This window comes from Cyprinodon tularosa, unplaced genomic scaffold (assembly GCF_016077235.1).
Source record: "Cyprinodon tularosa strain WSP-4 unplaced genomic scaffold, ASM1607723v1 ctg348, whole genome shotgun sequence".
NCBI classification, from domain to species: Eukaryota; Metazoa; Chordata; class Actinopteri; order Cyprinodontiformes; family Cyprinodontidae; genus Cyprinodon; species Cyprinodon tularosa.
This window is the reverse complement of record NW_024039061.1, coordinates 46,989-70,435: the sequence shown is the minus strand read 5'-3', so window position 1 is coordinate 70,435 and position 23,447 is coordinate 46,989. Positions and strand designations below refer to the sequence as shown.

Here is a 23,447-nt window from a genome sequence, read left to right as displayed (position 1 = left end):
AATCTATATATTCATTCAATAAAATTCCTTGTTTTAAAAAACATACATTGCACAGCTTATAATACAATTTTAAATTCTAAAGTTAGGTCTGTACAAGTCTTTTGTAAAAAAGTTGTCTTAGAAGACAACAATTATAGATGACTAGAATGTTTTTTTTTTCTTGTCTCAATCATTATAACCATCCTAAAGTTTGATTGAGATTGCTACTTTCTTTGTTTTGAAATTAATAAAAACAGTAGCCTTTAAAACAACAAAAAGTATAAGTTACTTCATATATATCCATTAGTATTTGTTTTAGATATTTTTGTGCATATCTTCTTTTTTGACTCTCTGTTGTCCTTTTCCACTGGCTCCACTTGGACGTGCTCAACCCCACCCCATTAATTTTCATAGGTTTTTATTACTGTACTGGTAGTCCTACTGAAAAAGCTGTAGAATCATTTGAAAATTGGTGTTGGGAAGTAAAGCCAGCTCAAATGAAACCGGTGGAAAAGGGGCATTAATTCTCCTTACGATTAATGGCCCTGTTAATCTAACCCTGCCTGTTTTCTGTAGGGAAGCAGATATCAAAGGGTTATAATTCAGCACCCAGTCATCCAGACTGCTAAAAGAAATATTTGTAAAATAACTGGGTGATTTTCATTAGATCAACATATTCTAGAGTTGTATGTACTGTATTAGGATGTGATGCAATAAGTCCAGTATTTAAATTCCCTCACTAAAAGCTATTAGTGCTATTATAACAAAGTGGAACTGATTAGAAACAACCACAACTCAGCCATGAAGTTGTAGGCCATGTAAAATAACATAGCAAGGTGAGTAAATGCTGAGGAAGATAGTGTGCAGAGGTTCTCAAATTTCTGCTGGATCAATAGCTACAGAGCTCCAAGCTTTATGAGGACTAAAGATGAGCTCAAGAACAGTGCATATGAGTTTCATGGATTGAGTTTTCATGTCCAAACTGCTGCCGTAGCTGTTTTTGGCATGGGTGAAAGGGCAGCCGACCACGGCGGCATTTTTTTAAAATGACTCAAACATAGCAACACAAAGACATAAAAAGAGGAAAATAAATTAAAACTATCTGCATCCCAAAAGCAGTTTACCAATATCTATCATGAATGTTTGGGGAATTGGCAAATTGGCACCTCTTGCAGCTGCAGGGGCCCTACTTGCTGTGAGAAGATGCCTAAGCCATGCACCCTGCACAGAGGCTGAAAGGTTGTAGGCAGAGGTGGAAAAAGTGGGTATACCTACACCCTACGTCACACAAAGAAGCATCATGCTACAGGGGGCACCATAGCAACAGTGGGTCAATTGTTTTGAATAGGTCATACCTGTATCTAACAGCAGTTTTGACGTGAAATATAAATATAAAAGGAATAGCACTTTGATCCTTTAGGTGTCCTCCTGACAGCCAGGCAGAGATGGGTAGAGTATCCAAATATTGGACTTAAAGGAAAAATCTCGTCATAAAGGAATAACCAGTGGATCATTATCTATACCTAAAACTAATACATTTGCAGTGATTTAATTAATTTAGCGTTAATCAGTAAGAAAATAAAAACAATAGTTTTTGTTGCGATCACTGAGTCTGGGCACGGCCATTTTGGCCCAAATATAGTAACACCTCACTTCTGAAATCTTCCGGCAGTGACCCCATGGTGCGGTAAACCTAGCACCATTCTTCCTGCTTTACAAGCAAAGTCAGTGGGAACTACTAGACACCCCTGCAATCAAAAACAGTTATTTGAGATTTCAAGAGGACTTCACCATTGAAATTTGCGAGACCTATAGTTAAACTAACAATGCCCATGTGCATGGCAGTTGGATGTTGTAATACATCGTGTAGTGAAACATCGGTAAGTGAAAAAAAAAAAATTGTTATTTCACCTTTCCAATTCATGATCCACCACGGGTTCGTTGTTGGATTGCCAACTTGAAGAGGGAGGATTTGCCTTCGAACTTCTTGCCAGAGAAAAAACACCTCAAATAATCCGTTACTCTCTGCTTCGCATGGTGCACTGGGTTAGGGTTACCCTAACCCTCGTCACCATCATGGATAATAGCGCATTGTGACAAACACCAGATACAGAACTAGGACCTGCTCAACAGCTAATACCGCACCATGACGTCACAAACTGGTACGTGGCAGTAGTGTTCTTTGATGAACAGGGATGTCTCCAGTAAAGCACATTCAAATGAAATTACTCTTAATTAAAAAGACATATCATTTATTGTAAAGTATATAAACATTTCATACTTAAAGTATTTTCAGAAGTTTCTATTCTGAATGTGACTGGACTATTCCTTTAAATAAGAGTATCACTACTTCATCATATTTTTACTCAAATAAAAGTAAAAAGTATCCTTTAGAAAGAGTAAAGTAGTGTTCGGTAACAAAAAGCTTTTAGTCTGGTTTATCAGGCTAGAAATTTGCAGTCTTGGTAGAAGATTGTGGACAGAAACAGAATTGCAAAGCATGTAGTATATCACAGAGCTGCAAAAATTACATTTAGAAGTTTACATTCTTTTCTAAAACTTTGGAGAACACTCGCAAAATGTTTATTGGTCTATAATTACATGACTAATCTACTTTTCCTCCACTTTTACTTTTTTATCATTTTGAAAATCACTATTTTTAAAGAGAGGTTTATAAGACGAGTAAGATGTTTAATATTTCTTTAATTTTAGACAGAGATTACCAAGATGCCAAAATATTGTTAGTTTGATTATTGTTTCATTTCTTTATTACTGCTGATACATCAGACTCAGTAGTTCGTTCAAGTAAAAAAAGGACTATTAATTGAACTAACAGAACATTGATTGGCTTTATGAATACTTAGATTGTAATTTTTTGGAAAGTTTTTCCACTGATATAAAAAAAAAAATGATTGAATTTAAAAGTAATTAGTTTGTTAGTATTTACAAGGTCGTACAAGCATAAGTTCTCATAAATTGGATTTTAATTTCTCCTTTATGATCTTTCTGCTTCAGGAGTTTTTTAATGGGATAACTCATCCATCGTAGACATTTTAGTTAGTATTTTTTGACTTACACCGTTCTCTGTGCTGCCTTGCTGTTTGATGTAGTTGCAAAGCCCTAAAAAGTCGACTCCTTGTCTTCTCTCAGCTAGTATTCAGAGCACTGCATGTACTATGATCAATAATGGACTGAGGGATTGTTTGCAATGCACAGGGTCTAGACCAGGGACGTCAATCTCAAGTTCTCGAGGGTGGGCATTGTGTAACTTTTAGATATTTCCCTGATCCATCACACCTGAATAAAATCAGTGGAAATAGCGTCCTTTGCAGGCCTCAAGTTCTCCAGAGTCCTGCAAAGTACTTAATTATTTGATTTAGGTGTGTTACATCTGAAAGATGCAGCACACTGGTCCTCGAAGATTAGATTCTGACACCCCTGGTATAGACACCTTCAGTGAAGTTACACATTACAACACTGTAGCATGTAAGCAGTCTCAGGGCATAACTGGCCTGGGGTTCAGGTGTCCATCCCCCACAATAAGCAAAGTTTAACATAAACTGGAATTACTGTCCATCATTAGGCATAATGTCTTAATTTATTTTCAGAAACAGCAAGCATTATGACAGAGACAGGAAAAATACTATCACAGGATTGGGAAATGTTATACATTAGCAGTAAAAAACGCACAGTTTTTCAACTCACCAAAGTACTAAATGGAAATGCGAATATCTTGAAACTGTTTGATACATAGGACCAAACACATAGCAAGCTGACGGAAGAAGACTTAAAATACCCTACAGCAAGATGCTTCAATCTATATTTTACCTAGGAAAAAATGAATTAAAACAGCTAGAATCAATTCAGTCCTTTACCTCTGTATCTGTGACAGCTTTATGTTTCAATTAGCAGGTTCTCACTGGGATTTATGATTACAGACAATTAAATCTAGTAATTCCATTTTTTTCTTTAATCCTGCTTTAGTCAGTCTATCCCATCCAGGCTTTTGTGTACTTTACACACTTTGTTTATATCAAGACCTCTTAAAAACTCATGAGTACAGCTAGTGGTGTTCTACATCAAAATTTACTTTTTCCTGCAACTGGATTTACCTTCTTTTTTTTTTACTTATATTTTTTCATTTGTCTCTTATTTGACTCATATTTCTTTTTTTTTTTCTTCTTTTTCTTCTGGCATCTTTTTATGATTTTACTGAGCCTCCTGTCGTATTAACACCTAATTTCTTTCCTTCCCCATTTTGAGCTTCTTTAATACATTTTATGCAGGTTTTCTTTCTCAGATGTGTCTAAATTTTAGACAGTAGTAGCATACAGTTCTCATTTTGTGATTAGACTGATTTAGGAATAATTATTTAAAGGAAGAAGGATGAGCAAATAGGACATCATGGTACTGAGAAAGGGTATAAAGGAATTGGGAGACAAGAAAAACACAAGAAAACAGGGCGAGGAACTGATCTATGCACAGCATTCCAAAAAAAAACAAAGATAAAATCAATCCACTGGACTTTGCTTCCAAGTTTGAAGAAAAATTTGCTTTCAAAATGTCAGGAATAGCGTTGAGTTTGAGGTTTTATAAAATTAGCGTTGAGTTCAAGGTTTTATAAAACCCTGAACTCAATGCTATTCCTGACATTTTGAAAAAAAAAAAAAAAAAAACTTATTGGATGGGAAGCAAAATGTCTTCAAATTGGAAACAAATTCCAGTGGATTGTTTGTAATCTTTTTTTGGAATGACTATGACCTGGATGACTGAGAATCTTCACCAGCATATAGACAGCATTGTAGCAGCTTTTTTAATGTAGAAGCTTGGTGTGCTAATGTCTCTTAATGATGTCTCAGACACTGTCTCATTGGAGAAAAAACTCAGAATTGCATGAAAATATTATCATATGGTTTTCTTGTGGTAAAACAATGGCTACCATAATTTACAGCTTTTTTGCCATACTGAGAATCTCAAAATATCAAAAGACTCATAGTGGAAAGTCTATAATGTATTTCACTATGCCTAAGGCATTTTGAGTAAAGAAAATCATACCTAAGGGTATTTGCAAGGTATATATAATGATGCAACAGAGTAAACAAAACAATATCTACGATTGAGAAAAGCTTAGTTCATGTCCTGTGAAAAAAGCTCATATAAGCTGCTTTTATCCAGGATCTCGTTCTTTTGGTCATTGGGTAGGGTACCCGCACCAATTCGCCTCTAGATCTACTGCTCCCCTCACAAGTGATCAGGACGACAAGACTGGAACTTGTCCACTTGAGGCAGAAACTCTCCCCCAACCTGAAGGAAACAAACTACCTTTTTCCATTCGAGAACAATGGCCAAGACTTGGAGAAGTTATTTCTCGTCACTTCATACTTGGCTGTAAACCACCCCAGTTCATACTGTAGGCCTTGGCAGTAGGGAACCAGCAGAACCTCGTCATCTTCAAAAAGCAGGGAAGAGATACACGGGTCCCCGGAAAAGACCCCTTTCGACCCTTGGCAGCGGATAGAAATCCTTTCCAGAAAGGTTATAAACAGGATCGGCGACAGAGGGCAGCCCTGTTGGAGTCCAAAATGCTCCAGGAATAGGTCGGACTTATTACAGACAATGCCGACCAAGCTACTGCTCAGCTTGTAGTGGGACCACGGGGCCCCTAATAAAGGGCCCCTGACTCCCCACTCCTGAAGCCCCCATTAACATTATGTCTACTCTTAGTTACCATCTGGAATAACTGATTATCATGCCCTTTGAATTTTATTCACATGATGTGTATTCAGTTATTATCTGCTGTTCTGTGATAGCATCTCCTCTGTATAATCACATTTCACAGGAGCTGTTAGAGTGTGGAACTTCACCTTAGTGCTGAACTGCAATTCAAGCTTTCACACTTTTAGATTAAATTGATCTTTGCATATACTGTAGCTTAGGGTAATCAGTTAAAATAACACACATCATAAAACTTGCCAGGGTCTGCAGATGTCTACCAGTGTTAACATAATACAAATTGTAATGTCACTATAAATAGTACATGTCCACAGTTTCGTGTGTTTGATGAAAACTGTTAGTGGCACACTCAAACTAGCATTATACTAACAACTTAAATACAAAAGCATAGTAAATTATTCTTGGGCTTACTTGAAAATCATTTTCAATATTTTGTTCGCTTAAGGATATTAGAGGAAGCTGGACCATAACCCTTATAACCAAGAGAGAAGTGGGAGGGATATGACCTGGAGTGCATCAGTGCAGATTTTCTCTTAATTCCAGTTAATAGGAGCCAGTAACCTTACCTTGCATGTTAATGGAGTATTAAAGGAAACCAGACTACCTACTTTTATTCATTTTTTTAATACACTACTTTATGTTTTTTTGGTTTTAATTTTAACAGCAGGTTGCATTTCTCTCTGTTTGGCTCAAACAGACAAACAGAAGTATCATGTATAATTTAGTCTCTTTTACTGTATCTTGTAAAGTGCCTAGAAGAGATAATCACTCTGTCTTCAGAAAATCAGGTTTCAGGAAGGCAGTACTGGCTCGAAGCAGAACACAAAATTTTGGCACAAATTGTTTTGGCACTAAAACAAAGCATTTTTTTAACTCAATTCCAAATACTGTGAGTTATATCCTAAAGGTATGTTTACAAAAGGTAAAAGTCTATGCCTGTCTGTCTGTCAGAACAATATTGGATACATTTTAAAAAGACAGGTCAATAACTGCAGCATATAGTGCAGAGTGAACATAAGAGGGCAATTAAAGTTCTATAATTATCCTCATCACTTTTTCTTATCAGACTGGATTTATCTTTCACATGCTGATTTCTTCCCTTTTTTTGCAGCGATATAATGCAGAATAATTAAGGTCTCAATTTAGCCTGCCCTAGTGTCATTGCCACAGGCCAATGCTTCTTTGTGTATATTTAACTTGAGTTAATGTGTTAATGAAGTTTGCCCTATTTAGTCCCTTGTAAAGGGCCTTTTCTGTATTTACAGGCCATGCCTTGTTAATCTTGGGTAAGATGCCTTGGGGCATTTTACCCTGTATTACTGTGTTCCTATTTAAATGTAGTAAATATCTTTACTTAATGGGTTTGTGGATTAGCATTGAACCATGATGTCTTGACCATGAACCATGAACTTTGTTAAATGGAAGTTAGAAGGCCAGTAGTTGTTTCTGTTCAGGCCTAGATTGTATTATGCTGATTCTGTTAAAAGTTGTCCAGAATTAATACATTTTTTGAAATAAGTTATTCATCTAGTTGCACAGAAACTGGGTCAGCTACTTTAGTTGTACAGTCACTGTGGTAACAGGTTCCATTCTGTGGTTTAGTGAAGCTATGCATTGGAGAGCTACTTTTATATTTTAGGAACAAGATTGGAATTATACAGATGCAGATACTGTTTTTCTTTTTCAATCATCATTTTATGCTCACATTATAGATTTGTGGTAGAGATAAGGCCTGCAATGTTAACTGTTTTGTTTGATTCAAAATGTAATTTTTTTACACTAGCAATGCATTCCCTTCCACCAAAACAGCATTTGTCTAAACTCAGGGTCAATAGCTCCTGGCACTTCATGCATAGTCAGTACATCAAATGTTCAGTACCTGCTTTTAAATACTTCACCAATTTATTTTGTAATTTAAGGGGAGAGAAAAGATCAAACATCAGTATTTTAGTCTTCAGCATATTAAATTCAAAGCTTGTTACAAAAGAATAAAACCTTTTTGAATTTATACATTTTGTCAACTTACAAATGCAAACTTAGATTTAATTTGTTGAGGTGTACTATGATACCTTCTGAATATATCCCAATGGATAATTCACATTCAAATATTCCGCTCTTTGTATTGTAGTAGCTAATATATTTCAGATACTGCAAAATGTTGTTTTTGTATTGTTTGATCATATCTCTTTTCAGATGTACTTGCAAAAGGTTCAGCTCCCCATCTCTGTGTTACTCTGCTTACATTGCCTGTATCTCTATGCGCTATGGGGCGGATTTTCAGGTTTGCATGTATTAAAACACTTACAAACTTGTTTGGACAAGCAGTTTTTAAGTCTTGACATGCAAAGTGTAATGCCAACATTTCTGGTTAAATTCTGCAGTCATCTTTTGATTAATTTGTCATATTTTTTTCCCTTTAATATGATTTTACTCTTTTTATTTCTGATAGTCAAAAGATGACTATGCACAAACACTCTTTTCAAAATAATAAAAAAAAACACCATGACTGAAATCAAATATTGAGGCAAGTTTATAACAAATAAAATAGAATATTAACAGCCACTCACAAACATTTGTTACAAAGCCCTTGAAGAGATTTGGGGGTGCACATTTCTAGGTTGTGGCAAGAGGTATGTACCTAAATGTTCTTTAATGGGCATAAAGCTTTGTGAAGTTTTATTGAATTGTTCTCAGCCCACCTTGTTTTTTGGACTATCGGCTGTTGTGACAAGTTGGTGTAAGAAAATTCAGCTGTTTAGAGCATATCTTGCTTTAAATAGGACTGTGGCTCCTTCTCTGTTCGGGAGGGGTGGGCTGAGAGGGATCAATGAACAAACAAAGTCAGCATTTTGATGTTTTATATTTTATCTCTCAAATTACAAAACTACTCCCTCGCTTATGCCTTGGCCAGGGTGGCTGGCTCTTCTTCTCAAGCCCAGGCCTAGGATCTTCAGAGTTCTTCACATTTTCTTAGATGTTACAAGGATTTTGCTCTTCTGAACTTAGATATCTGATGTTTCTCTAGGTATCTGTTGGAGCCTCCTCTCAAGTGTGGGGGTTACTGACCTGGACCTTGTTACTGACTTGACCACAGGCCTTGACCCTCCAGCCTCTCTCTAGTTCTTCCCTAGGCCATATGTATTCCTCCCGTTTCTCATGTTCTATTTTCCTCATGTTTCCATCATTTAAGATGGCCATATCAATCACTACAGCTGTCCTATGTTCTGCTGCCTATCATTATAACAATGCCTAGTTGGTTTTGTTCGTATGTATCTGGACATCCTTACCTCTGTCACTGTCAACCACCTTGGAAGGTGTCTCCAATTTGTACATGTGGTCTCCAGTTTTTAAGCTGCACAGATGTTTCTGTTGCTATTTCATTTATTACTGTGCCTTACTAAAATCAAATGTTGGTAGGCGGGTGTATTACCACCCATCAGCTGGGATGGTATTGCTGAATTTCCCTCTTTTCCCAAGTCCCCAATTAATAAACTAAAGTAAAATATTACTAAACTGGCTTAGCAGGTCCATAGCTCGATAGCCTACCCACCTCTTTAGCAGAAAAGCTATGCTAAAAGACATATCACTTTTGTATTTTTCTATTTCTTTTTTCTTCTACCTTTTCTAAACATGATTCTGGTATATTTTATACAGCATGGCCATCACTATTGCTATATACTTCTGGTGAATCCACTGACTGTTATTAAACACCATCCCTATCAGGTCTACTAAGTCAGCCAGAATTTCATAACCTGGCATAAGCAGGTTCATAAAGCAGCATAAGCAGATTGATACATGTAGTTCAATTTGAATTTCACACAGTACCACCAGGAAAGGCTCCAGCGGAAAGTGTTTGCAAAAGGGAGGGACATTCAATACAATTCTTTGAGTTAACTGGGTAAATCACCAAGTGTTGAATGAGCAAACATCTTTCTCACCCAGAAAAGTCAAAATTCCCTTCCTTTCTCTTTAGACTTCAACTTCTGGTGGACGCCATACACTTCACTACATTTCATTCATCTGATACATTTCTGTATTGATTCTAATGGATCTATTAGCTTTTAACAAGAAGTATTTTAGGGAGTTTGTGAATTCACACATTTTGTAAAAATTTATCTCGCTTGCAAGTCAAACAATATCATGCACACAAAGGGGAATTTTTATATTAATATAGAGTTTTACTTTTGATATTAAACTGGGAAAATTAAGCTTAAAAAAAAAAGTGATAAATAGTAGTAATCATATCATTACTATGATAGATTTAATTCAATTTGTTATTACATTTATTTACACTGAACATATATATTTAGAAATTTTATATTAATCTGTATCTATTTTCAGTAAGGGGCTCTTGGGACCTTTCTAACTTTCCCCCTGTATGTGGTGCCCCTGGCAATATGTGATAGATTACCTACCTCTATCTTATGTGCTGTGTTGGGGTAAGACTCAACATGAAGATAAACTGCAGTCACAGTGACAGGTAGATAGACAGAACAGAGGGGAAGCTGAGGAAAATTGATCCAAAAACTTTTAAGAGAGAAGAGAATAAAAGGAACAGATTAGAGGTAATAAAACCCTGAGACACTAGCAGCTTTTTAAAACTTTTAGGGTTTTTTTTTTATCCTGTATTTTCAGGACCTGCGATTCATCACAAGTTGAGGTCTGACATAACATTTTGCTGCCTGTTTCACACCAGGTATAGTACTTCCAGCAAGAAAACATTCTTTTTTTTTTTTTGGGGGGGGGGGGGTTAAACTCTGTTCCCTTCTGTCCCTCAATGGTAATTTATACCAAAGAAGAGCTCTTAAACCTCTGACTGTAACTAATTATCCATTCGATCCTGAGTGAACCTGCTACTTTTTTTGGATTCCTAGTGGATGCATAACAAGTCCATGCAGTAGCTTTGCAATATACGGAAGACAGGAGAGAGCATGCAGCTGAGCTAGTTAAGCTGAGACAGCAGGGTTTCTGCCCTGTGTTCCTTTCTATCCTCCTAACTTAACTGCTTCTCTTCAACAGATTTAACTTAGACTGCTTCAGATCAGCTACGCTATGATTTACTAAATCCCGGCTAACTAAGAACGTCACAGACAGTGCAATTCCAGCTGCACTTGAGCTGTGGAAGGTTCCCACCTTAAATGCCACTCCAACGCCCCCAAAATCAACCACTTTCTAGATTTAATGACAGCACCATGACATGTGTAGTCATCAAGTAAAATACTAGTGTTTGCCCCCCTGAACAACATCACATGCCCCTGGCAAGGCCCGTGCATTAGCCTACAAGGATAATACTGTCGGTCATATGATGATGCAGCCAATGTATGACTGCTTTAGATCAAGCAAGAAATCAATGCTTCCAGGTCTTAAGCAAGATTCTTGTTCAAGAGCATTCTCAAAATCCAAAATCCCCTAACTCACCTTACCAGCCTCCACCAGTCAGTAAATTGCAAATTTCCTGACTGCCAGGAGACGGTGAAGCTGTGAAACCTAGCAACCAGAATCCAAACAATTAGAAATGGTGCCCCCAGTGGTGAATGCTCTTCCCACAGCTTTTCTCCAACAGTTAAACTCCTGAAGTTTGCTGATTACACACATCCAGAAAGGTGTTGAGTTATTCTACACATAGCAAAATGATCAGCTGGCTCTCTGGTGTGGCAGAAACACCCTGATGCCCAGAATGCTCAAAACTTTAGTAACGACATTTAAGTTCTGCCCCCACCCTCTTCCCTATCCCCCCACTCCACATTCGGGGAGAGTTGGCCTAGTGGTTAGAGCAGTGTGCTTCTGCTCTGAGAAGGTTGCAAGTACCCTTTTCGATCCTCTCAGCCTCCAATCTGGGTTCCTGAGAAAAACACTTAACCCCACACTGCTCCCTAGGCGCCACACAATGGCAGCCCACTGCTCCCCAAGGGGATGGGTCAAATGCAAAGAGTAAATTTCCCCATTGTGGGACAATAAAGGAATTTACATTTATATCCCCCAATCTCTCTATTCTGTAGACCATTTTTGATTTTTTTTCTTAATTTATTATTTATGTTTTTGTAATTTGTATAGACAAGGACATCCTCAGCAATCAAAAGTAAAATTCCTAACATATTCATGGTTAACAAAGATGATTCGAACCTCAAAATGCTAAAATATCAGCCACTTTAGCACAAATTTGTATTGACTTTTAACTCTCTGCATTCATTCCACATATATTATTATTGTTTATAAACTACTTTATGCATCCTCTATCTCTGTCAGGAACAATAACAGTTAGGTAAATAACATTGCTGCATCCATCTCACAGATAATCTACATACACTTAGAGCCTTCTAAATTTAGACCTAAAAACTCTGGAAGGAGGAACCCTAGACTCAGAACCTGATATGAATATTTTAACATCAACATTGAAAATACTTTTGAGCACCTTCAAAATTGTGGGCAGTGATGCAAAGAAAAGTGTCCCTCTTTAAACCATCCATCCCAAATTGATCAAAGCACTATTAAAATAATAATGTCAGTCTGTACTTTTTGAGCTTTAGTGGAGAGTACACAAGGAATCAGACATCAAAAGGGATTGTGGCAGTCAGTTTCCAAGCCGGTTGAGCTAACAACCTAGAGATTATTAGAAAATTATTAATACTCCTTTCAGGGATCTAAAGTTGTCTCATTGCCGACTCATATTATAGAAAGGCGACACAGCAAAAAGACAGCTGACATCCTCACATTCAATATGGAAGTCAGCACATAAGGCATAGAGTGCCGATGGCTAATGAAGTTTATTAACTTTATATAAAGAGGAGGCAGATAATTGCACACCATAAAAGAAAGAGCAAGGCTGTAAAAATATCAGCAGCGTGGTGAAGAAAGTCATCCCCGTGAACTTAGTAAATATGGCAAAGACAATTTAATCATTGGCAATCTCTCCATTAAATTCAGATAAATTACAATGTGTTTAGTAAAAATTGCAGATATTTGTTAAGTTTGACACTTTTCTGTAATAAAGATGAAAACTTATCTTTGTTATTAGGTTATACAACCTTATAAATTGTTTTTGACTGGTACCAACAATATTCCTCTCAACATACAAACTGTTGTCAAGAATGCCCTACAAGAGAGACTGCTTTTAAAGTGAAAAGTACTAATTAGCTTTCAAAAGAGCCCCCCTCTCTTCCCCAACTGTCTCATCCTCTATTAATGTGTGCCTTTTAGCTCAACTCTTTGTTATATCAAAACAACACCCAAGAGAAAACTTGGCAGCCTGATATCCTGCTGTATTTAAGTCCCTTGTGGCAGATGCTTCTAGCTTTAATAAGTTACACAAAATGATGGTACTCCATTGCAGGGTGGGTTTCATTAGATCTTGAGTATTATTAGAAAAAACAATATGTCAGTTTTAATGGGAGAAGGAAGCCCACTAGTCAAATTAGCGTTTTTAACTTTTCTATGTCTTATGGGAGCATCAAAAAGATAAATAAGTTATAAAATCCATAATTTGCTACTCTACAGTTAAAATTTGGATGCTAGACTTATCTCTTCATTCCCTTATCACTTATATTTTCTTCAGATGCTTTTCTAGAAAACATTTTATTCTATCAAAGGTAGAAAATATAAAAAACCACCTCGGTCATGAAATTTGCTCAATGACATTTGCTGTAGCTTTTTTTCCCTCTAAGTTAAGGTTATACAATCTGCATATTTGGTTTAAGTATAGGTATTGGTGTATACCTATGTTGTCTGTATTCTATTAAAACTCATAATTTAACATGTTTTATTTACAGCTTTGAGTACTGCATGTAGTAAATTTACTGTGGTTTGAGTAGAAATCTCTGAGTAACGTTAGTTACGTCAGAAACTATGCTGTAGTATAAATGCTGGAGAGTAACAGCATTGTTCTCCATGTTGCTGCCATAATTTTGCACTACCATCTCAGTCCAACCCTCTATACTATGAGGGATTCACTGAATCCGCTACAAATATGAGTGGATTCAGTGAATGCGTTCAATCACAACACTGCATATCATGCATATATATACACTCACCGGTCACTTTATTAGGTACACCTGTCCAACTGCTAGTTAACACTTAATTTCTAAGCAGCCAATCGCATGGTGGCAACTCAGTGCATTTAGGCATGTAGACATGGTCAAGACAATCTCCTGCAGTTCAAACCGAGCATCGGTATGGGGAAGAAAGGTGATTTGAGTGACTTTGAACGTGGCATGATTGTTGGTGCCAGAAGGGCTGGTCTGAGTATTTCAGAAACTGCTGATCTACTGGGATTTTCACACACAACCATCTCTAGGGTTTACAGAGAATGGTCCGAAAAAGAAAAAACATCCAGTGAGCGGCAGTTCTGTGGGCGGAAATGCCTTGTTGATGCCAGAGGTCAGAGGAGAATGGCCAGACTGGTTCGAGCTGATAGAAGGGCAACAGTGACTCAAATAACCACCCGTTACAACCAAGGTGGGCAGAAGAGCATCTCTGAACGCACAGTACGTCGAACTTTGAGGCAGATGGGCTACAGCAGCAGAAGACCACACCAGGTGCCACTCCTTTCAGCTAAGAACAGGAAACTGAGGCTACAATTTGCACAAGCTCATCGAAATTGGACAATAGAAGATTGGAAAAACGTTGTCTGGTCTGATGAGTCTCGATTTCTGCTGCGACATTTGAATGGTAGGGTCAGAATTTGACGTCTACAACATGAAAGCATGGATCCATCCTGCCTTGTATCAACGGTTCAGGCTGGTGGTGGTGGTGTCATGGTGTGGGGAATATTTTCTTGGCACTCTTTGGGCCCCTTGGTACCAATTGAGCATTGTTGCAACTCCACAGCCTACCTGAGTATTGTTGCTGACCATGTCCATCCCTTTATGACCACAATGTACCCAACTTCTGATGGCTACTTTCAGCAGGATAATGCGCCATGTCATAAAGCTGCAATCATCTCAGACTGGTTTCTTGAACATGACAATGAGTTCACTGTACTCAAATGGTCTCCACAGTCACCAGATCTCAATCCAATAGAGCATCTTTGGGATGTGGTGGAACGGGAGATTCGCATCATGGATGTGCAGCCGTCAAATCTGCGGCAACTGTGTGATGCCATCATGTCAATATGGACCAAACTCCCTGAGGAATGCTTCCAGCACCTTGTTGAATCTATGCCAGGTAGAATTGAGGCAGTTCTGCAGGCAAAAGGGGGTCCAACTCGTTACTTGCATGGGGTACCTAATAAAGTGACCGGTGAGTGTATATTAGTGCTGTCAAAATTATCGCGTTATTATCGCGTTAACGCGAGGCCATTTTAATGGCGATAATTTTTTTAACGTGAGATTAACGCTATGTGGTTTTATGGTACAATTTTTCAAGTACATTCCGCTGCAGCCTGCGGGAAGGCGGGGCTATTTTCCCCCAGTCTATGCATTTTCCATAGGCTTCGAGAGCGGAGCTCCTCAAAGAAAAAAGACGCTCATACACTGGGTGACGCTAGTGCCTTTTCTTTAAGCCCCACCACCAACAAATAAGTTGAGTGTCTGGTAACTAGTAGCAACCTGAAATACGCTGAGAAAACAGATTACTGAGGTGAAATGGAATCTGCTACGGCACTCTTGCTGTCTGTGTACGCCACAGGTCAGTATTGTGTGTGTGTGTATGTGTGTGTGGGTGGGTGGTTGTGTGTGTGTTCTCATTTTTGTTAAGAGGCTGAAAAGTAACTTTCTAGAGCATAGACTACCTCCATCTAGTAATGTCGGTCTATTGATTTTGATGTATTGATGGAAAATTGTTCATTATTACCTTGGTTAATTAACATCTAATATTAACTGTACTACATTTTACAGCAGTAGGGTAAAATGCTTGTCTTTGTTCAAAAGACTGTATTAACTGTAAAGACTGTCTTTTACATCAGCCTGTTTTCAGGGCCTTTTTTTTGGCTACCTATTTGTTATTTTTTGCTACATGCCTCCCCATCTTCTTGCCATATGTTTCTATGGCATAAATCAGTGTCTGTGACCTGTTTTCATTTAAAAAAAAGAACATTGGCACAAACCTAGCCTGTATGTATTTTTTGTATGTCATCGAGAGTATTTAAATGATTTTCAATCAGAAAAAAAATGTGTGATTAAAATGCGATTAATCGCGATTAAAAAAATTTAATCGATTGACAGCACTAATATATATATATATATATTTATATATATACTAATTCTAGTGTGATACAATTTACAGCATGGTAAATGTATTTTATGATGTATGTATATGTACATATATAGTAATGTTCTTTGAGAGAAATCAAAAGTGAATAAAGCAGATATTGGCTTTTCAAAGCAATATAAAAACAAACCAGAAATCAGATAGTGATCAGTGCACCTCTAGTATTAACCAAAATATTGCTGTAAATTTTATGATTGGACGGAATTTGCCCAGAATATGTGTGCAGTTTTTAAGTCATTACATTCAGGTTGTCCAAAACTGCTGTGGTTAGAAAGAAAACCAATATTAATAGACAAACATTCATTAATTTTCCATGTCTGCTTTGTCCTCTCTGTGGTTATAAAGGAACTTGAGCCTTTTCCAGCTGACTGCCAGCCAGTCTATTACAAAGGCTGGCCAACACAAACAACCCTACACTTTTTGAACTAAAGTCAGGGGTAATATTGATAAATGACAGCAGGACAACTCTGATCAGGTGTATTTGTCAATCTAATAAGCTAATCGGCAGTATAAGTTTATTTAAACAACCAAAAGCCTTTGAACATAGGCAGTGTTATTTCCTCATGTAAAACATAATACAGTGATTACATGAAACATCTATCTATCTATCTATCTATCTATATATATATAGGGCTGGGTATTGTTAAAAAAATTTCGGTTCCGGTACCAATACCGATACCTTCACTTCGATACCAGTTCCTGAACGATACTTTTTTCGATACCAGTTTTATAATATCAATTCGAAAAAAAAAAGAAAATTACACAACATAAAAAAGTACAAATCTTGAGTTTTATTTTAAGCTCTGTTTTTCCATTTACATTTTTCCTCTTACATAAAAAAATAAATAATTCAGTGTCTAATATTCACTGTTACATTGTGAGGACCTTTTTACTTAGCAGTTTTCCTTTAGAAAAATTACCATGTCTGACAAACAAGCCCGTTGAATGGGATCCTACTGACAGCGCACCGCTGGTATGGGGGGGGTCTGAGCGGCTCCGACAGAAATATTGAAGGCAGGATGAACTGACTGCACTGATTACGTTTTCAGGTGGATTTTCCCACTTAAAAACATAATAAAACTACTTTATTCCCACTGAACACAGCAAATATAGCTGCAAGGCAAATAAAGGATAGAGTAGCTCCGCCCAACGCGCGTCTGACCCACTTTGCGACCGCGCAGCCAGAGCAGCAAAGCTTCTTCAGCAGCGCGTCAGAAGCTGGTACAAGCAGCAAAAATGAAGCAGCAGACGAGATTTTGCTGCTCTTGCTGCGTCCAGTTTGAAAGCAGCATGATTCACTCCGCTCTGGCTTTGCTCTGCCCACGGGCTGCTGAGAGGAGGATGGTCGCGCTGGCTGCGGTCCGCTCTTCTTGCAGTCAAACACAGAGCGACTTTCTGCTCTTAAATTATTTTCGTGCACGATGTATTGCATTGTGCACTATTAGCATCAGTCTTAATAAAGTGAAGCCGCACTTTTGACCTGGGGGGCATTTTAAAGGGGTTCCGCGACGCTGCAACCAGTTCACAAAAGATACACATGAACCCTGGCTGTAGGCGTGACCACCTGTGTATTTTTCCCGGATGACGCAATCACCTTAAGTGTTCCAGCCAATCACCGAAACTTGGTACCGAAAGACGAGGCATGTTTCGATACTCTGTAGAACCGAAGCATTTCGGTCGGTACCATAAAAGTACCGAAGTTCGGTACCCAGCCCTATATATATATATATATATATATGCACCTTTATGACTTTATGATGATACGATTATATGATATATGAAAAAAATACACAAATCTGTTCCATGTCTCATTGAGGGTGTTTGTTGTTCCTGATATGATCTCTAATGGGTTTTCATCCTCTCAGTGATAGTGAAATATAGCTTGGGTTGTATTAATGAATTTATAAAAAAATAATATACAGTTTTCCAGTGCTATAAAAAGCTGTATTTTGTTTTTTTTTTTTCAGGTGAAGCACCATAACAATAAAAGTGGGAGGAAGATATACCATAGTAAGACATTTTCTGAAAAGCTCAAAGTATAAACTGCACCAGTTTAGCGGAGAAAGTCAGAAGGGAATTTTTAAATGTGTTAGAAATATAAAGCCTAGGCAGAAGTTCAACTGAAGAAACTGTTTGCTCTCCTACATCCATCTGCAACATAGCCAATCAACTTTGAACCACGCCTCCACGAAAGCCAATTGGCATCCGAAGTTCTGGAAGCCAATTGGCTTCTGTAACTTCATTCAGATGACGCCGTTTCAACCCACCTCCGGCTCCTCCTCCACCTTCGTAGCTAAAGCTTCATCAGAGTGTCATTCCTACTGGACTCTAATTGCATTCCCTGTCTCATCTTAACAGGTCCTGCAGAAGACCGCCATGTTGAGCCTGGTTCCAGACGTTTCTACCAAACGGGGAGTTTTTCCACTCCACTATCTCTTCATGCTTGCTCATCATGGACAGGTTCTCTCAACCTCTTTTATCCAACTGGACTTCCATCTTCCAGGACCCTGAGTGAAGCTCTAGTATCAGCCCACGCAGTCCACTGGATCTCCCCATAAAGCTCAGCAGTCTACAGACTGACCAACTTCATCTATCTCCACTCCAGTTTCAGGCCTGAGGGGGAAACAGCCCTGTTCTTTGCTCCTGTTCATGCATATCTATCAAACTTAAGCGCTATGTTTCCTGCCGAGGTCTGAGCGCCAGAGACAAAGTAATTGTATCAATACATTTCTCCTAATTGTCTTTTCTCTTTGTGTCAGTTTGTCAGATTGAAATAATTAGTTCAGCAGGATTCTGGCAATGTTTATCCAAACTAGAGTGTGATATTCCCGCTGTGAGTATTGGTCATTACTGAATTTACCGATTTACTAAAGGGGATGATAGTAATAAATAAGATATGGAGCTACCTTAGGTAATGTGAAACTAGCCTCAAAAGATTTGGATTGTGTTTCATCACTATTTTTCACTTTCAACACCAAAACAGGCCTTAAACACCAACAATCAAAACTAGGCTTATAACATTGAAACTATTGATAGAAAAAGATATTTAAGTAAGATACATTTTTCAGTCAGCAGACAGGGGGGGGATTTCTCAATTTATTTAATTCTTAATTTTATGTCTTTATTGTAGACTAAGCAAGCTCAGTGTAGGTGGGAAAAATCACTACTACTGGAATCTGTTACAACCATAGGTAAACTGAATAGTGGAGAAACACAGTGGAACCACACAATTGGATCACTTCTGAATTATATTATATGAAATTACAAAAAATGATTCAGTTATGTAGCATATATTTGTGCAAGATAAGTTGTTCACTTCCAGAAACATCATATAGAGGTGTGAAATGCTGGAAAAAGAGGAAACCTTCTCATTTAAGTGTCATCCAAACACAGTCGTCTTTCTTACACAGAATTTGTAATAATCTTAGGCTCAACTTAGAACCTCACTTAAATAACCTTTCTTACTTGGAGGCATCTTAATTACCTGGTCACTATAATGAGATTCATTTTAGTTCCTTTCTAAAAGTCTAGTTGTTTTGTATCCAACCAAAGCAACAACAGCTCACTGCATTACAGATAACGCAATGAATAGTCTCCTTATCTTCTTTTCAAGTTATTAAAGTCGCATCCTTTAGAGACTGAGAAATCAGCATGACTGGTTTGAGGTAATTATTTAGAGAGGCAGGAAAATATGCCCACTGAAGCCCACAAAGGAATGGAAAATGCGGTGAAGAATTGTTTCCATTTTTCATTTTATCTTGACTACATTCAGGTAAATGGTGTTGTCTATAAGACATCCACTTTAAAAATTCATCAGTGAGGATCTAATTAAAGCCTTTAAAAAAAGAAAAGAAAGAGTAGTGATATATTTAACAAAGGATGACTCAGATTCACTTGAGTCAGCACACGCACACCAGAATATGGAATTCCAAACCCATCATATCTGACTTTGTAGCTAAGAAAGCAGAAACATTAGGGCAAATAGGTCTCAGAATGTGTTAAACCAGTTCATTATTTCTTTTCTTTTTTGGTAAGGCATGTATGTATTGCTTATACCCTTCACTGACATAGATTGATGTTTTTATTTACTGTGGTTCTTGTGTTGCCATAGTCCTATGGGATCTATGAAAAATGTTATAACGCAGAAAAAATAGAGAAATTGTTGCCATGGTTACTCCAACAGATGGTGGAACAGTTTAGAATTAGAAAAAAACTATTATATTAATGATAGTGAATGCAATATTTTATATATATATTTTAAAATATATAACTTTTAATATAGTATGCAGCGGTACAGTACACTTGAACTTTACTGCGATTCTTTATATAACACTGCAAACTTTGATATACTTTATCACAACTTTAAGTAAGTAAATCATTCAGATTTTCATTGAATAAGTTTTTGAAAAGTATTTTAAACAATTTCAGCTCCCTTAATCAAATACAGTGGAAGCATGTATTTACAGCAAAACTGTAATTAACAGAGAATTTAACTGACTTATCTTACAAGAAGAAAGGGCAAACATTTTAATTAATAATGGTTAATAATTAACCATCCATCCATCCATCTCTTTTCCATCACACTTATCCCAAGCGGGGTTGCTGGTGCCTATCTCCATCAGTCTATTGCAGAGCAACACAGAGACAAACAACCATTCACACAGACCTAAGGAGAACTTAAAGAAGCCAATTAACCTAACATTCATGTTTTTGGACTGTGGGAGGAAGCCAGAGAGAACCCACACATGCTCAGGCAGAACATGCAAACTCCATGCAGAAAGACCCCAGGCTGGGAATCAAACCCAGAATCTTCTTGCTGCAAGTCAGCAGTGCTACCCACTGCACCACTGGGCAGCCCAACTAATAATAAATGATAAGTAATTAATTGAAATTTAATAATAATTGAACATTATCAATCTCACATTGGAGAAATACACCTCTGCATTTGACCCATCCCTTTGGGGAGCATAGAGCTGCCATTTTGCGTCGCTCAGGGAGCAGTGTGGGGTTAAGGGCTTTGCTCAGGGACCCAGAGTGTCAGTCCAAGGGAGTAGTGCCCTAACCACTAGGCCAACATCCCCCCACCGACCCCCCACAATAGTCACTGTTTTATGACTTTTCAGAGCTGGTAGGGACATATCCTACAACAGATATAATTCACCCCTTTAAAATATGTTTTAAACACAATAAATTTTTGGCTCTGCCACATAAAGATCCTATAAAATATAATAAACTGTGAAGTTATAATTCAGAAAATGTGCAAAGATGTCGAAGGGTTGTGTTTTAGCACTACGAGGCTGCTAATGTTTTTTGTGTACACAAGACAAAAGAAGAAGTTTTTATACTAATTATTGAACTGGTTTATGGCTATAACCTCCTTGATGTTAAATCTAGTAAACTAAAAGCAAAGGAGAGACTATGAAAACGAATGCAGAGGATAGTAAATATTGTTGGGAAAAGGAAAAAGCTGGACAGCAGCTCACACAAGAGAGAAAAGAATAATTGCCCTTTTTTATCAAAAAAATTATTGCTGGAAGTACTGAGTGTATGTGTTCAAGTGAAAAGTCACACATGCAACCTAGGGTGTCTTTTATAGTTTTATAAAGTGTTCTGAACAAAGTGTGGAGTGGGTATGTGAAAATATATGTGTAAATATACATGTAAGAGTGTTAAAGGCAGGCTGTGTAGGAGATGTTAAGCATGTCCAATCAGCTCAAAATGAGCTGTACAGTGTGCATCATCAGATCACTCTGATTATTGAGTAGCCATCATATTAACAAACATACAGTAAGACCAGTGTGTTACGGACACTTTGATGCCATCTGTGACATACTCCAGTAGAGATGCACTCAGTTGAAGTTGGATTTAACACCCAAACTGTATCTGTTTGTTATAGTCAGTGTTGTTGCTGACAAATTTATAGATAAGGGAAATAGGCAGTCTTAAAAGGAAAGTAAGTGGGCCAAGGCACACTTACATAAAAAAAGCTAAATAGAAAATGGATAGCTGGCATGTTTTCATTCCCGCACTTTACATCCAACCCAATGATACACTGAGACTTGAGCAGATTTAACATTAAACCTGGTGACTTATCTAATTAAACAGGATTCCCTGTGAAAATTTCTAAATATGTAACTTGTTACAATTTTGTGTTTACTTAAGTGACATCAAACTTTTAAACTGTCAATGCCTTGACCATGCCCTCTATGGAGAAGAACCTAATCAAAACCATTCCTTACTTCAACCATAGAGTCATTGAGAAATGTGCTTCTCTCAAGGGCAGAAGGGAAAAATTCAATAAAAAAAAAAGTAAACTGTGCTTTAAAGTATGTTTTTGTTTTTATAAAGTGTTTTTATAATGTTGTTTGTTGTTGTGGTACTCATATAAATATACTAATGTGATAACTTAGTATACATTTGATTGATTGTTGGCATATTTTCAATTTAAAGCTTCCCCCCACCCCTGGAGAAAACTCCACCAGCCACTACTGTCCAAGAGCTCCAGTAATAACTGTAACCCTAGCTCTCTTATCAAGATCGGGCTTTTGTGCCTACTTTTTCCTCTGCCTTATTAATTAGTGTGTATAAAAATTCAAGAGGTTTAAAAAAAAAAAAAAAAAAAAACAGAAACACACACGCACACAGTGGTCCAGCTGTGCAAGGGATTAAGGATTAGAAAAGAGGAAGGGATGAATCTCTCTAAACACATCGCTCAGTGATAAATAAATATCACCAACATTTATCCTATGTGTTCACCAGGAAAACGGACCCTTTTATATTAGATGTGTTTACAATAGGATTCTACTCAATGTGCCATACAGACACCATGCGTTTTGTTATTTTGCAATCTAAAAATAGCCTTTTGAGAATGTTCTTGTGTTGCTATTAGGGGTGATTCTAAAATCACAGTGTATTTAATTTCAAAATGTCCTTTTGTTTATTATCATTCTTTTTTAAAGCCAAGGCCCATGCATTAGCAGGTTAATATAGTATTATGGTAGTGAAAAAGGATTTATATTAGTAAATAAATAAAAAATAAACTCACGCATTCTTTAAGCTTACACATCAATTACAGAAAACAATTCAAAAAGGGCAACCCATCTGTGTTTTGCTGCTGCAATACGAGATGAAATTGTTTATTAATAAAAAAAATGTGACCATTGGCCCCTGTGTTAACGAAGCAGGTAGAGTTGGAAAAAAAGATATTATGAAACTAATTAATTAATCTTCATTATTTCTCTAAGATTAGAGTTCAAATGAAGGAGAAAAGAAATTAAATCTAAGATGAAACTGATAAATCTGAGGTAGAGAGATTGTAGGAATGAGGGAGGTGGTAAATAGACTTGGCTTTATGAAATCCATACACACATCTATATGGTCTGTGGAGAGTTTTGGTTTCAATCAAGATGAATGCCTGTAAGTCAGTCAGAATGAGAAAGGAAAAGCTAATATTCCAAACAGGGATCCCAAAAGTACATTTCAGCTCATAATGACACCTAAATACAAGACTTAGATTAAGATTTCTAAGTCTC

General features: G+C 37.3%; 1 protein-coding gene across 2 annotated transcripts in view; it reads right to left on the bottom strand.

Moving 5' to 3' along the window:
• zgc:172282 (leucine-rich repeat and fibronectin type III domain-containing protein 1-like protein) overlaps nucleotides 1-10,238 on the bottom strand; it is a 150,865-nt gene extending 140,627 nt beyond the window's left edge. For both annotated transcript variants that reach the window (XM_038294910.1, XM_038294911.1), the window contains exon 1: nucleotides 10,128-10,238. The gene's annotated coding sequence lies outside the window, so the exon portion shown is untranslated. The remainder of the gene's footprint in view (nucleotides 1-10,127) is intronic.
• Between the last annotated feature and the right edge of the window lie 13,209 nt (nucleotides 10,239-23,447).